This window comes from Coregonus clupeaformis, chromosome 14 (assembly GCF_020615455.1).
Source record: "Coregonus clupeaformis isolate EN_2021a chromosome 14, ASM2061545v1, whole genome shotgun sequence".
Lineage (NCBI taxonomy): Eukaryota > Metazoa > Chordata > Actinopteri > Salmoniformes > Salmonidae > Coregonus > Coregonus clupeaformis.
In genome coordinates, this window is record NC_059205.1 from 31,473,969 (window position 1) to 31,488,259 (window position 14,291).

Consider the following 14,291-nt stretch of genomic DNA (forward strand, 5'->3'; position numbering starts at 1 on the left):
ACTAACTTAAATGTATACAAAATATTTAGGGGACAAGATAAGCATGTTTAAAATATATATGTACACACTGAAAATGAAACAATTCTGTGTCCATTCATTTTTCCTAGAGCGGTTAGAGCTTGAAGTAGATATGGACCCATGATGGATTGCATGTGATGTAATGAACTATACTGAACAAAAATATGAACGCAACATGTAAAGTGTTGGTCCCATGTTTCATGAGCTGAAATAAAAGATCCCAGAAATTGTCCATACTCACAAAATGCTTTATTTCTCTCAAACAAATTTTGAGCACAAATTTGTTTACATCCCTGTTAGTGAGCATTTCTCCATTGCCAAGATAATCCATCCACCTGACAGGTGTGGCATATCAAGAAGCTGATTAAACAGCATGATCATTACACAGGTGCACCTTGTGCTGGGAACAATATAAGGCCACTCTAATATGTGCAGTTTTGTCACAAAACACAATGTCATAGATGTCACAAGTTTTGAGGGAGCGTGCAATTGGCATGCTGACTGCAGGAATGTCCACCAGAGCTGTTGCCAGATAATTGAATGTTAGTTTCTCTACCATAAGCCGCCTCCAACTTTGTTTTAGAGAATTTGGCAGTACATCCAACCGGCCGCACAACCGCAGACCACGTGTAACCACGCCAGCCCAGGACCTCCACATCCGGCTTCTTCACCTGTGGGATTGTCTGAGGGGGTGCTGAGGCGCATTTCTGTCTGTAATAAAGCCCCTTTGTGGGGATAAAGTCATTCTGATTGGCTGGGCCTGGCTCCCCAGTGGGTCATGTATACAGATCATGTACAATGCATTCGGAAATTATTCAGACCCCTTCACGTTTTCCACATTTTGTTACGTTACAGCCTTATTCTAAAATTGATTACAAAACATATGTACACATCAATCTACACACAATGCCCCATTATGACAAAGCAAAAACCGTTTTTTAGAATTTTCATCAGACCAGAGAATCTTGTTTCTCATGGTCTGAGAGTCCTTCAGGTGCCTTTTGGCAAACTCCAAGCGGGCTATCATGTGCCTTTTACTGAGGAGTGGCTTCCGTCTGGCCACTCTACCATAATGGCCTGATTGGTGGAGTGTTGCAGGGATGCTTGTCCTTCTGGAAGGTTCTCCCATCTCCACAGAGGAACTCTGGAGCTCTGTCAGAGTGATAATCGGGTTCTTGGTCACCTTCCCGACCAAGGCCCTTCTCCCCCAATTGCTCAGTTTGGCCCGGGCAGCCAGCTCTAGGAAGAGTCTTAGTGGTTCTAAACTTCTTCCATTTAAGAAAACTTTGGAAAAAGCGAATGGGTCTGAATACTTTCCGAATGCAATGTATACTGAACAAAAATATAAACGCAACATGCCAGGCTGTGCCCTTGCCCAGTCGTGAAATCCATAGATTAGGGCCTATTGAATTTATTTCAATTGACTGATTTCCTGATATGAACTGTAACTCAGTAAAATCATTGAAGTCTATATTTTTGTTTAGTATACATGATATGTGGTATCCCCGCTATGTAACAGTGCAACTGAACTAAATATGGAGGATAGCCCCTCAACTGGCCTCATTTGTATACTGTAGTTGGCGAGTATAGGGTGTGATGTCTTTGACGTAATGGATATAAACATTAAGGTAAATGGGTGATTTGGAAGAGCAAAAGACAGAAGCCTACAGTTATCTCTCTATCTCTCCCTCTTTCTGTCTCTCTCTCTGAGAGGCATCTAGAGCAGTACAAATCAGTGAGTAACAGTACAGTTTAATAGCGTCTGTTAACACCTGGCATCATGTCTTGATATCACAGAGATTTACTATGGGGTGGCTAGACAAGCTAACTGAGGCTATCATGTTTTGAACTAGTAGCGTCATTATTAACGTCAAATGAAATTGCAGGACACTGTGTGACAGTACAGAGATGCCTGCTGAAATTGTTCTCTCATACCCACCAGGTACCCATGTTTGTACAGCCAGCCCTTCTGTTGATTGATGAAATGAGACACCTCCATTTTGGAACTGGACTGGGACAGTAGTGTCAAAGTTGTCACAATGGTAAACACAAGGTCACAAATCAGCGGTGGGTTTTGACAACTCGGGTGAAGGGCTAGGTAGGGGGGGACTTGGAGACATTAGCAGTTCATTACTCATTAGCTCTTTATGAATTTCCTCAATGTGTTTCCTAAAAAAATAAGTGATTTCACTTCTTCTCCCTTTAGAGTGTGTTTGTTAGAGGAAGAAAAGGTATGTTGGTCATCACGTGGCCGGGCAGTAAGAGTAGCGCCTGTCAAATGGGCTTTGCATGCAGTGGCGTGTCCAGAATATTTTGAATGGGGTGGCCAAGGTGGGACACAGACCCAGTTTAGGGGGGCCATAACATTTTGAACCTTCAATATAATTATGATAGTTTAATGCATTAAATGCTTCAGCTTAGGTTTGGTACGTTTCCCTGTTCAAATAAATCATAAATCAATTCCAAAAGTCTTGTTACAGTGTTTGCATTCAAGGTCAGGATTTTACTGTATATACAGTAAGGGTATTAGCATACAGCAGTAAATTCCCTTGAAAATGCCATCCAAATTATACCGTGACATTCGGGGGGGTCAAAATTGTTTTAACAGGACCTCCTATGTGTGCATGCGCTTGACATACTATTTTTGGCCAGACAGCATTAGATACATTGGCTACACATACTAAGACAGAGAGGTGCTGTTTCGCTCGCTCGGGTGCTTTCTCCTGTGATATTGATGAGTCTTGCTGTTGGTGCGCGTCTTGGTCAAAATTATCTATATATTCAGAGATTACCTATCAGATCTCAGAATTTCTGGGGAGAGGGCACTGGGTTGGCCAATCAGATTTCAGGGGGGGTCGTTGCCACCCTGGGCCGCCCCTTGGACACGCCACTGGTTGCGTGGGTAGCCTATGAAACCTTGGAGATCACCCAATTTGGGTCAGTGGGGGAGAAAGGACGCTGCGCTCCGAGGTAACTATGGATAGAGCATGTGGCTTATTATAGCATCAGGTGTTGTGATACAGTGCAGATATAGGGGAGTGCACTGTCCATCAGTAGTTAAGGACTTTTATGGCAGCAGGGAATGGGTTCCCTCTTTAATCACCCTATCATAATCCCAATACTCTGCTGCCAGACAGTTGCCATCCAGCCACCAAGAATAACTCCCCAGGGAATGTCATTGTATTTACAGTGCATTCGGAAAATATTCAGACCTCTTTACACATTTAGTTAAGTTACAGCCTTATTCTAAAATGGATTAAATATATAAAAAGTCCTCATCAATCTACACTCAATACCACATAATGACAAAGTGAAAACAGGTTTTTAGAAATGTTTGAAAATATATTAAAAAACCGAAATACCTTATTTACATACGTATTCAGACCCTTTGCTATGAGACTCGAAATTGAGCTCAGGTGCATCCTGTTTCCATTGATCATCCTGGAGATGTTTCTATAACTTGATTGTAGTCCATCTGTGGTAAATTCAATTGATTGGACATGATTTGGAAAGGCACACACCTGTCTATATAAGGTCCCACAGTTGACAGTGCATGTCAGAGCAAAAACCAAGCCAAGAACACAGTGGCCTCCATCATTCTTAAATGGAAGAAGTTTGAAACACCAAGACTCTTCCTAGAGCTGGCCGCCCGGCCAAACTGAGCAATCGGGGGAGAAGGACCTTGGTCAGGGAGTTGACCAAGAACCTGATGGTCACTCTGACAGAGCTCCAGAGTTCCTCTCTGGAGATGGGAGAGCCTTCCAGAAGGACAACCATCTCTACAGTACTCCACCAATCAGGCCTTTCTGGTAGAGTGGCCAGACGGAAGCCACTCCTCAGTAAGAGGCACATGACAGCCCGCTTGGAGTTTGCCAAAAGGCACCTAAAGGACTCTCAGACCATGAGAAACAAGATTGTCTGGTCTGGTGAAACCAAGATTGAACTCTTTGGCCTGAATGCAGAGCGTCACGTCTGGAGGAAACCTGGCCCCATCCCTACGGTGAAGCATGGTAGTGGCAGCATCATGCTGTGGGGATGTTTCTCAGCAGCAGGGACTCTGAGATTAGTTAGGATCGAGAGAAAGATCAACGGAGCAAAGTACAGAGAGATCCTTGATGAAAACCTGCTCCAGAGCGCTCAGGACCTCAGATTGGGGCAAAGGTTCACCTTCCAATGGTACAATGATCCTAAGCACACAGCCAAGACAACGCAGGAGTGGCTTCGGGACAAGTCTCTGAAAGTTCTTGAGTGGCCCAGTCAGGGACCGGACTTGAACCCGATCAAACAGCTCTGGAGAGACCTGAAAATAGCTGTGCAGCGACACTCCCCATCCAACCTGACAGAGCTTGAGAGGATCTGCAGAGAACAATGGGAGAAACTCCCCAAATACAGGTGTGCCAAGCTTGTAGCGACATACCTAAGAAGACTCATGGCTGTAATCGCTGCCAAAGGTGCTTCAACAAAGTACTGAGTAAAGGGTTTGAATACTTATGTTAATGTGATATTTCAGTTTTTTATTTTTAATACATTTGCAAAATTTATAGAAAACTGTTTTTGCTTTGTGTGTAGATTGGTGAGGAGGGAAATACAATTGAATCCATTTTAGAATAAGGCTGTAACGTAACAAAATGTGGAAAAAGTCAAGGGGTCTGAATACTTTCTGAATGCACTATAGTTCCACAGTAGACGTCCTTGTCTCCTCTTCACGTACAGTACAGTTTTCATTGTCCTGAAATGGCCAGGGTAGACATTCCAATCTTTTATTGAAATCACCCCAAGTCAATATGCATTTTCCCTAATGTTATCCTGATCACATCTCTGATACTACTGGTAACTGTCACACCTCTACTGGCTGGGTGTATTATCTCCTGGAACATTTTGTGCTTCAGCTAAATGTCACATTTGATTCAATTACTGAGCTCAACACATGGGATTGGGCTGCCTGTATGTGTGGTAGTGTTGAAGAGTAATGTGAGACGAAGATCCCAGCAGTGAATGATTTTGAAGCTGCCTCACTGTAAATATTGAGTATGTTGGCTAATACAAAATGCATGGCTTCCAAAGTCTGAGGCAAGCATTACTATGTGGAAAAGGCCCCCCTTTTCACAAGTTGGATAGTTTTCATTGCAAGGATGGGGATATCTTGATAAAACAGAGGTATGGGATCTGTACAGCACTATACACTGTAGATAGGCATTTGGCACACTGTGAGCAGTGCACTGAACAAATAGCTCAGTGGTTTGGGAACCCTAGCCTGACAGATGGGGGGCTCCCTTCATGTTATGACATTGCAGCATCTGTCTTATGTAACTGTTTATTATATATCCCATTGTGTGTACTGTTGTGCACCTGCTGTTTTTGGACAGTGTGTCTCAGTGTGTTTCTGTAACAACACTAGATTAGTCCGCCTCCCTCAAAGCATTTTTTTATGCAATGAAGAAAAAACCCTAATAAATGTGGAAGTCAGAACATCCAGTCGACTTGCTAGTTACACATGATTGCACCACAGTATATGTACAGTATGTAGCAGTATGGAGTCCTCCATGGAATATGCCCTTACATTTCAGACTAATTGGAAATGATGTAAGTGTTATAATACACAGTAAGGAACTTGCATATATTATACTGAACAAAAATATAAACCCAACAAGCAACAATTTCAACAATTTTACTCAGTTGCAGTTCATATAAGGAAAACAGTCAATTTAAATAAATTCATTAGGCCCTAATCTATGGATTTCACATGACTTGGCAGGGGCGCAGCCATGGATGGGCCTGTGAGGGCATAGGCCCACCACACTGGGGAGCCAGGCCCAGCCAATCAGAATGAGTTTTTCCCCACAAAATGACTTTTTTAAAGACAGAAATACTCCACAGTTTCATCAGCTGTTCGGGTGGCTGGTCTCACGACGATCCTGCAGGTGAAGAAGCCGGATGTGGAGGTCCTGGGCTGGTGTGGTTACACGTGGAGATATTAACATTACATTATCTGGCAACAGCTCTGGTGGACATTCCTGCAGTAGGTGTAGATTGCCCTTTTTGATACATCAGCTGATCATACAAACAATTAAACAAACTTACAAAAAATAAAAATTTGATCTAGCAATATCTTGACATGCCCCAACTTCTAGTCCATCGCTTATGAGGACTGTCCTGAAGTAATGGGCCTCCCTTGAGCTTGACTAAGAGCGCCACCTGCTGTCAAGTGTTGAGAAATACAGAATGTGATCAAGCTCAGTGAACTAATGTATTGAAGGTTCCTTCCTTATAAAATCACAAATGAAAAGCAAGATAGCAAGATAAATCAATAAATTAAAGTTAATCTTCATTTTAGCCTGCTACTTTTCTGGAATGTACTTGTAATTATATGATGAAATGGTAACTACATGATAATTACCTAATGAATAACACAAACTCTTATTACCTAATCAAAACACATTTTCATTACCAATATGCAAAAACATACTAGTGCATACATGTTTATTTTATTTATTTTAACAGTAAATTCAGTTAAATGTAGTACTCATCCCGCAATGTTTACAAAGTTCAGTAAAGAAAACAAGTGAATATAGGGAGGGGGGGGGACCCTGCAGCATCCCAGGACAGGACAGTGTGTTCTGGGTGAGAGAGGCAGAGGTCCATTTATAACAGCGTAGTTTGTCTCCTTGCCAAACAAACACCCCTCTAATACCACACAGGTCACTCCACCACACGGTATACTCCCCCGACAGAGACTGTTTATCCTGCTCAGAATAAGACACGGTTAAAATTAACGCAGACATTAGCATAATTCGAGATGTGTGTGTGAGTTTGCATGCAAGTGTGCTGTATCGCTTTCCCTAGTAGTGTCATGGTAAATGTGCTACAGTACTTGCTAATACTCACTAATAAGGGGTGTAATGTGATTTAGCAACAGCAGGTGAAAGTAATTTCCCTTCTGCATCTAACAATATAGACTATCTGAGTCTTTTGAGTAACTTGTGATGTAAACAAGTAGGAGATTGTTGAGGAGAATGACAGTTTGCCCCAATACCGTCTTGCAGCTGACCTAGAGAACTCTTTGTTATTAGTCTGTAAAACAAGTAATCAGGTGTTCCAAACCTACAGGGTCAGTCAGGACACACACACGTTCAAACATGCACACACATGCGCACACGCTTGCGCGGACACACACGTGCCTGCACACACACACTTACGCGCACACACACACTCTCACACACACACACACATTAATAAAATTACATTTTGATAATGCGATTCCTTTGCTGCCTGCCACCCTCCTGTGTGTGTGTGTGTGTGTGTGTGTGTGTGTGTGTATGTGTCTGTGTGTGTGTGGCTAAAGTTGTAAATGCTCCACACATACTGTAGCTCCTCCACTTGGCAGATATTGAGAGGGTGGGCAGGTAGGGACTTGAGTTTGGGCTCTCTGACGGCCACTGCTCCAGTTTCACTGTAAAGTGTTGGTGATGTAAACTCGACCTCTGGTTTATGTAATCAGCCCCACTACTGAAGCCTGTTTACTCCTCCCGGCCTCATCCACAGTTTAATCGTCTTACAGGTTCCCCCCAGCCGGCTCACACCAATGTAGTCTAATATGAAGCACAATTACAGACATAGACTTTTGAGAGTGATGTGAACATTTTACCCCATATCTGGGAAAGCTTTCACAGTTGTGCTCAGAGTTTTGTGGTCTGCTACTTAGAGCTGCAGTTTATAGCATGCTCCAAGGCCTGTATTGGAGGACAGAAATATTCAGGTAAATAGATACACTATCTGCTGTAGTATTCTTTAGAGCACTATATTTTCAGATCTGCACCATTGAGTGCGACCGTTGATCAGCCAGTGTTCAATTGAATTAGTAGAAATTAAATTAGTAGTAGTATGAATATTTAAGCTCAAAGTTGATTTATGAGCAACTTGTGTGCAATGATCCTCTGAGGCAGCCCAGCCTTGACTTTCCTTTCCCCTCGCTCAATGGAACGTTTTTATTCCATGAAAATAATTGCATGCGTAAGGTAAGGTAACCCTCTGCACCTCTCAAAGTGACACAAGCTGAGCCAAATTACCTACGTTGTCGAAATTACCATTCTGTCACCTGTTGGTGCCCAAGGACAGGTGCCTCTCCCAGTTTGCAGTCTGTGGGCCCCTGTCTTTGTCAATGACATGTTTCACAGAGGCCTGGGAGGGCGGGCTAATCTGAATGTCTCCTTAGCCGTATCATCCCTGGATCTATGATGGGACTGGACGGGGGCATGAGTTGGCACACACATCAATGACACCATGATCATTTGAAGTGTCCTCTTAGTTGAGTTCAAGTGGCATGGGTAAAACTATATTATCATCCATCTATGAATTACAATATAATAAGTGTAGTAATACATTTATGACAGTTGTGTATGCCAACATGCATATTCTGTATGCAGTACAGTACAACATTTATCCAATATGTGTCACGAATTCAGCCGAGGCTGCTGCTCCTCCTTGCTCAGGCAGGCTTCGGGGTTCGTCGTCACCGCAGTACTTGCTGCCACCGATCTATGTTTCTGTGTTCTACTTGTTTTGTCTTTATTGTACACACCTGGTTCCAATTTATGTTAATTTGTTTCCCTATTTTACCCTCTGGTTCTCTCATGGTGTTGTGCGTGATTGTTCGTTGTCTTGTTTGTCATTTGCCTGTGAGTCTGTATTTTTCTTCCCTGCGCGGAAGATATGTTTATTTACTTGTGATATGTAAAGTACGTCGTTGACTAAGTTCTGTGTCCTGCGCCTGACTCCGTCCTACCGCTACACACTGACACCTGACCGAATCACGCACCCATTATGGAGTCAGCAGGTACATCCATTCCTCCAGGATCAGTGTTATTACACTTTCCATTAATACAAAGCACATATATCCCAGAAGGCCCACTGTGTCAAGCATATTTTGATAGGCTTATAGGGTACACTGTTGAGGGGTCCAATTACCAGGCCCTAAGTTAAAATTGTTTCATAACTGTCTTAACTGTCTGTGAGTAGGCTAAGCGTATGTGATGGTGTGGGAAAGATCTGACTGGATGTGCTTGTCAGAGAGAGACACAGTATTAATCATGGCTGTCACCCCCTCTCCTATTTCAGCACAGAGGCTAAAGACCTTAAGCGCTTTCTCAGCCAGGGGACTGCAGGCTACAACCTGAACCTGCCTTGATTTTCTCTTGCTCCCTCACTGGGTGGGTGCTAGTTACAGCTGTTTCGCAGCCAGCAAAGAGAATCTTAAATACTGAAAATCAGGACACACATGCAGGTATTTTCCCAATGTTATTGCGACCATTATTTTTTCAGGTTCTCATAAACACTGAGAAGGTGTGAATTGCTCCACCAGTCATTAATAAAGATCTTATTAAAAAAAAAATGCAAACACAGCTGTTATGTGTGAGTGGCACTTTTGACATGATTGTTTGATATTTTGAATTGACCTAAAAATGTCCCTTACCGGTTATAAATAAAACTTGTCAGTGACCCCCCCTCCTTTCCCCTCCCCAACTGTGAGCACCTGTTCAGCCTAATCATTGTGAAACCACCAAGTCAGACTGAAAAGTCTACTAATTTACATGCAACTAAAGTAAAATAAAGTGTTTAGCATCATCCCAGACAACTTTCCACTCTGCCTCAGAGAGAGGGACTGTGTACACTGGCCATTTAAAAACTTGGCAGACGGGCCAGCGACTGGCGACAGACGTGGGCTTAACATTTGTCTGACAGCCCCTCCAGAGCCGAATCCCTGCCCCTTACAGCCCCCCACCCCACAGCCCCCCGCCCCAATGGCTGGTCCCCTGCTGACGTTGGCTGTTCCGTTTACATTTAGGGAGACCGGCTTATTCCATTCTTAAAACCACCTCCAGTAGGGAGAAGTGCAGAGGTGTCAAACAGTGGGTGAAAGACATAGGGGCATAGGGACAATCTCACAGATTACGGTGACAGTTGCTAGCTGTATCTTTCTGTTTTTACTCTTTATGGATTTGAATTTTGTTCACTTATTTATTTTTCATCGAGAAAGTAGCATTTCATTCCCATTTCCGTCATTAGATCAGCTTGTCTGTACCCTTGAAGACGAACACAGTGGGATAAGGCTGGCTGTGTCGTCCCCAAAAGTTTCCCCGTCTGTCTCACAGACGTTGGTCATCAACTTTTCCGTGACCCCTTTTCTGTCTCAATTGGGCATCCTAACATGATTATATCATGAGTTCAAAGATAGTGAACTATAACTCAACCCCATGAAAGCCAAGCACAATGGATAACGTAACCGACTGCACTGGTGCCGGCTTGGACCTCATTCAGAATCGCATCGAGCTTCTGAACAGTAAGATGGACAAACTCATCAACATCCAGGAGAAGGTCCTCAACCGGATGGACGGAATGTCCCAGGACATTGACGATATAGAGAGGGACATGGAAACTCTGAAGGTGTACAAGGAGGAGATCCATATCCCTGCCAGAGCCCTAACTCTACCCCCAGCCTTGGCTCAGACCCAAGGCACGGGCATGGGGGGCGAGGTGAGAGAGATGTATCAGGAGATGAGCTCCATCATGACAGTGCTGGACCAGCGCTCGGAGAAGCAGGCTGAGAAGCTGGACGGGATGGAAAAGCAGGTCCTCAGCATCCATCAGGTCATCAGATTCATTGGGGAGATGGTGAAGAGCCCCCGGGTTATGGAGATGATGTTTATGGGTCCTACAGCACACAAGGCCTCCAAGTCCAAAGACAGCAAGATGGCTATTAAGAGGCAATCGTCTGCAGAAAAGAGCAAGAGCTCAGTTACTAAGAAGAACGACAAGGTGAGACTGCACTAACCAAAGAGGTGTGTTTTTGCAGGTCTATGTAGACTATATAGAGGTTGCTTTATTAAGGCACTTTATGCACTCAACGGAGCTCTGATTACGTTCATGTGAACTGTGTTCAGATTTGTATTATGGATTGATGTTATGGATGTGATGGCAACTTAGGTTAGATGAATTGCTGGATTCACTGTTTCCTCATGGTCCTGCAAGTTACATGTCCTTAAAAACACTTGTGTGCAGGTCTGCCACACCGGCGGTCACGAGTCATGACGGCAGTTTAATTCCACGTGATCGTTTAGTCACGGTAATTTGGCTTCTCCAAGCTCTGATGCTGCTGATGGTCATTAGCAGAATACCAAACCTGCTAACTGTCTGGTACTCAGCACTATATTGTCTCTCTAATCACTCGACATCAATGCAAATGTCCTCGAAAATCGAATAAAACAATTTATGAAAGCTATGCAATATTTCTATAGGCTATGCAATTGCGTGAGAAAAAACAGTGATGGCCTCTATTAAAAAGAGGTGGATCCCATCAGCTTTCTATAGGCTTACTATATTTATTTCTCAACTTTCCTAATATTAAGCACATTGCTTCTCTTTACAACAGGAGTATAGCCTACCTGGCTGGCATGAAAATGAACCATAGGAAAAGTGTCCTCCATTCGCTATTTAAGTGCATAGATTACATGTATTTTTTCCCGCTGCCCATGTTTCGAGACAGGTGCATGATAGTGGTCCATTCTAAAATAATTTTTCACATATATTATTTAGTGCATTCGGAAATGTATTCAGACCCTTTGCTATGAGACTCAAAATTGAGCTCAGGTGCATCCCGTTTCCATTGATCATCCTTGAGATGTTTCTACAACTTGATTGGGGTCCACCTGTTGTAAATTAAATTGATTGGACATAATTTGGAAAGGCACACATCTGTCTATATAAGGTCCCACAGTGGACAATGCATGTCAGAGCAAATACCAAGGCATGAGGTCGAAGGAATTGCAGAAGGGGAGAAGGAGAAGGGCCTTGGACAGAGAGGTGACCAAAATCCCGATGGTCACTCTGACAGAGCTACCATTACGGTAGAGTGGCCAGACGGAAGCCACTCCTCAGTAAAAGGCACATGACAGCCGCTTGGAGTTTGCCAAAAAGCATCTAAAGGACTCTCAGACCATGAGAAACAAGATTCTCTGGTCTGATGAAACCAAGATTGAACTCTTTAGCCTGAATGCCAAGTGTCACGTCTGGAGGAAACCTGGCACCATCCCTACGGTGAAGCATGGTGGTGTCAGCATCATGCTGTGGGGATGTTTTTCAGTGGCAGGGACTGGGAGACTAGTCAGGATCGAGGGAAAGATGAACGGAGCAAAGTACGGAGAGATCCTTGATGAAAACCTGCTCCGGAGCGCTCAGGACCTCAGACTGGGGCAAAGGTTGACCTTCCAACAGGACAACGACCTTAAGCACACAGCCAAGACAATGCAGGAGTGGCTTCAGGACAAGTCTCTGAATGTCCTTGAGTGGCCCAGCCAGAGCCCGGACTTGAACCCGATCTAACATCTCTGGAGAGACCTGAAAATAGCTGTGCAGTGACGCTCCCCATCCAACCTGACAGAGCTTGAGAGGATCTGCAGAGAGGAATGTGAGATACTCCCCAAATACAGGAATGCCAAGCTTGTAGCATCATACCCAAGAAGACACGAGGCTGTAATCGCTGCCAAATGTGCTTCAACAAAGTACTGAATAAAGGGCTGGATGGCATACCAGTTTTGATATACTCAGAGGACCGTTATTAGCATGTTTTACCCACTCCTATGTAAATGGTAGATTATCAGACACTCAACAAGAAGGTCTGATTTAACTGTTACTGAAACGGGATACAAGTGGGAAATATAAAGATCCAGTCCATTAAAAAAATTGGAGGCCTGTACACTTCAGGGTTGTAATGCAAAAATTCTAGCAAAATGTATAGCGCATAGAATTAAAAAGGTATTGTCGGACATTATTCATTCTAATCAGACAGGTTTTTTACATGGACGATACATTGGAGATAATATAAGGCAAGTACTGGAAACAATAGAACACTATGAAAAATCAGGGAAACCAGGCCTGCTATTCATAGCATAGTTGTTGCTTTCTCACCAAGCTGCTTGCCTATTGTCCTGTAGCCCATCCCAGCCTTGTGCAGGTCTACAATTTTATCCCTGATGTCCTTACACAGCTCTCTGGCCTTGTGTGGAGAGGTTGGAGTCTGTTTGATTGAGTGTGTGGACAGGTGTCTTTTATACAGGTAACGAGTTCAAACAGGTGCAGTTAATACAGGTAATGAGTGGAGAACAGGAGGGCTTCTTAAAGAAAAACTAACAGGTCTGTGAGAGCCGGAAATCTTACTGGTTGGTAGGTGATCAAATACTTATGTCATGCAAAAGATGGCAAATTAATTACTTAAAAATCATACAATGTGATTTTCTGGATTTTGGTTTTAGATTCTGTCTCACAGTTGAAGTGTACCTATGATAAGAATTACAGACCTCTACATGCTTTGTAAGTAGGAAAACCTGCAAAATCGGCAGTGTATCAAATACTTGCTCTCCCCACTGTATATAAATGCCTGGAACATTTCAATTTTGGAGAATCTCTTATAAAATGGGTTAAAATCATGTATAGTAACCCTATGTGTAAAATAGTAAATAATGGCTACTTCTCAGAAAGTTCTAAACTATCAAGTGGAGTAAAACAAGGTTGTCCACTATCGGTATATCTATTTATTGTGGCCATCGAAATGTTAGCTATTAAAAATCAGATCTAACCATAATATCAAGGGATTAGAAATCCAGGGCTTAAAAACAAAGGTGTCATTGTACGCTGATGATTCATGTTTTCTTTTAAATCCACAACTTGGATCCCTCCACAGCCTCATAGAGGATCTAGGTAATTTTTCTAACATCTCTGGATTACAACCACATTTTGATAAGTGTACTATATATATATAAAGAATTTACATTACCATGTAGTTTACCAATAAAATGGTCTGATGGTGATGTGTATATACTCGGAATACATATCCCAAATGAAATAAATGATCTCACTCCAATAAACTTTAATAGAAATTTAGCAAAAATAGATAAGATCTTGCTACCATGGAAAGGTAAATACTTGTCTATTTGTGGAAAAATCACCCTGATTAACTCTTTAGTAATATCCCAGTTTACCTATTTGCTTATTTTCTTGCCTACACCTAGCAAACAGTTTTTTAAATTATATGAGAAAAAAATATTCCATTTTATTTGGAATGGCACACCAGAGAAAATTAAACGGGCCTATTTATATAATGAATATGAATTAGGAGGGCAGAAATTATGAAATATTAAACCATTAGACCTCTCACTAAAGTCTTCAGTCATACATAAACTACCGTTCAAAATGTTGGGGTCACTTAGAAATGTCCTTGTTTT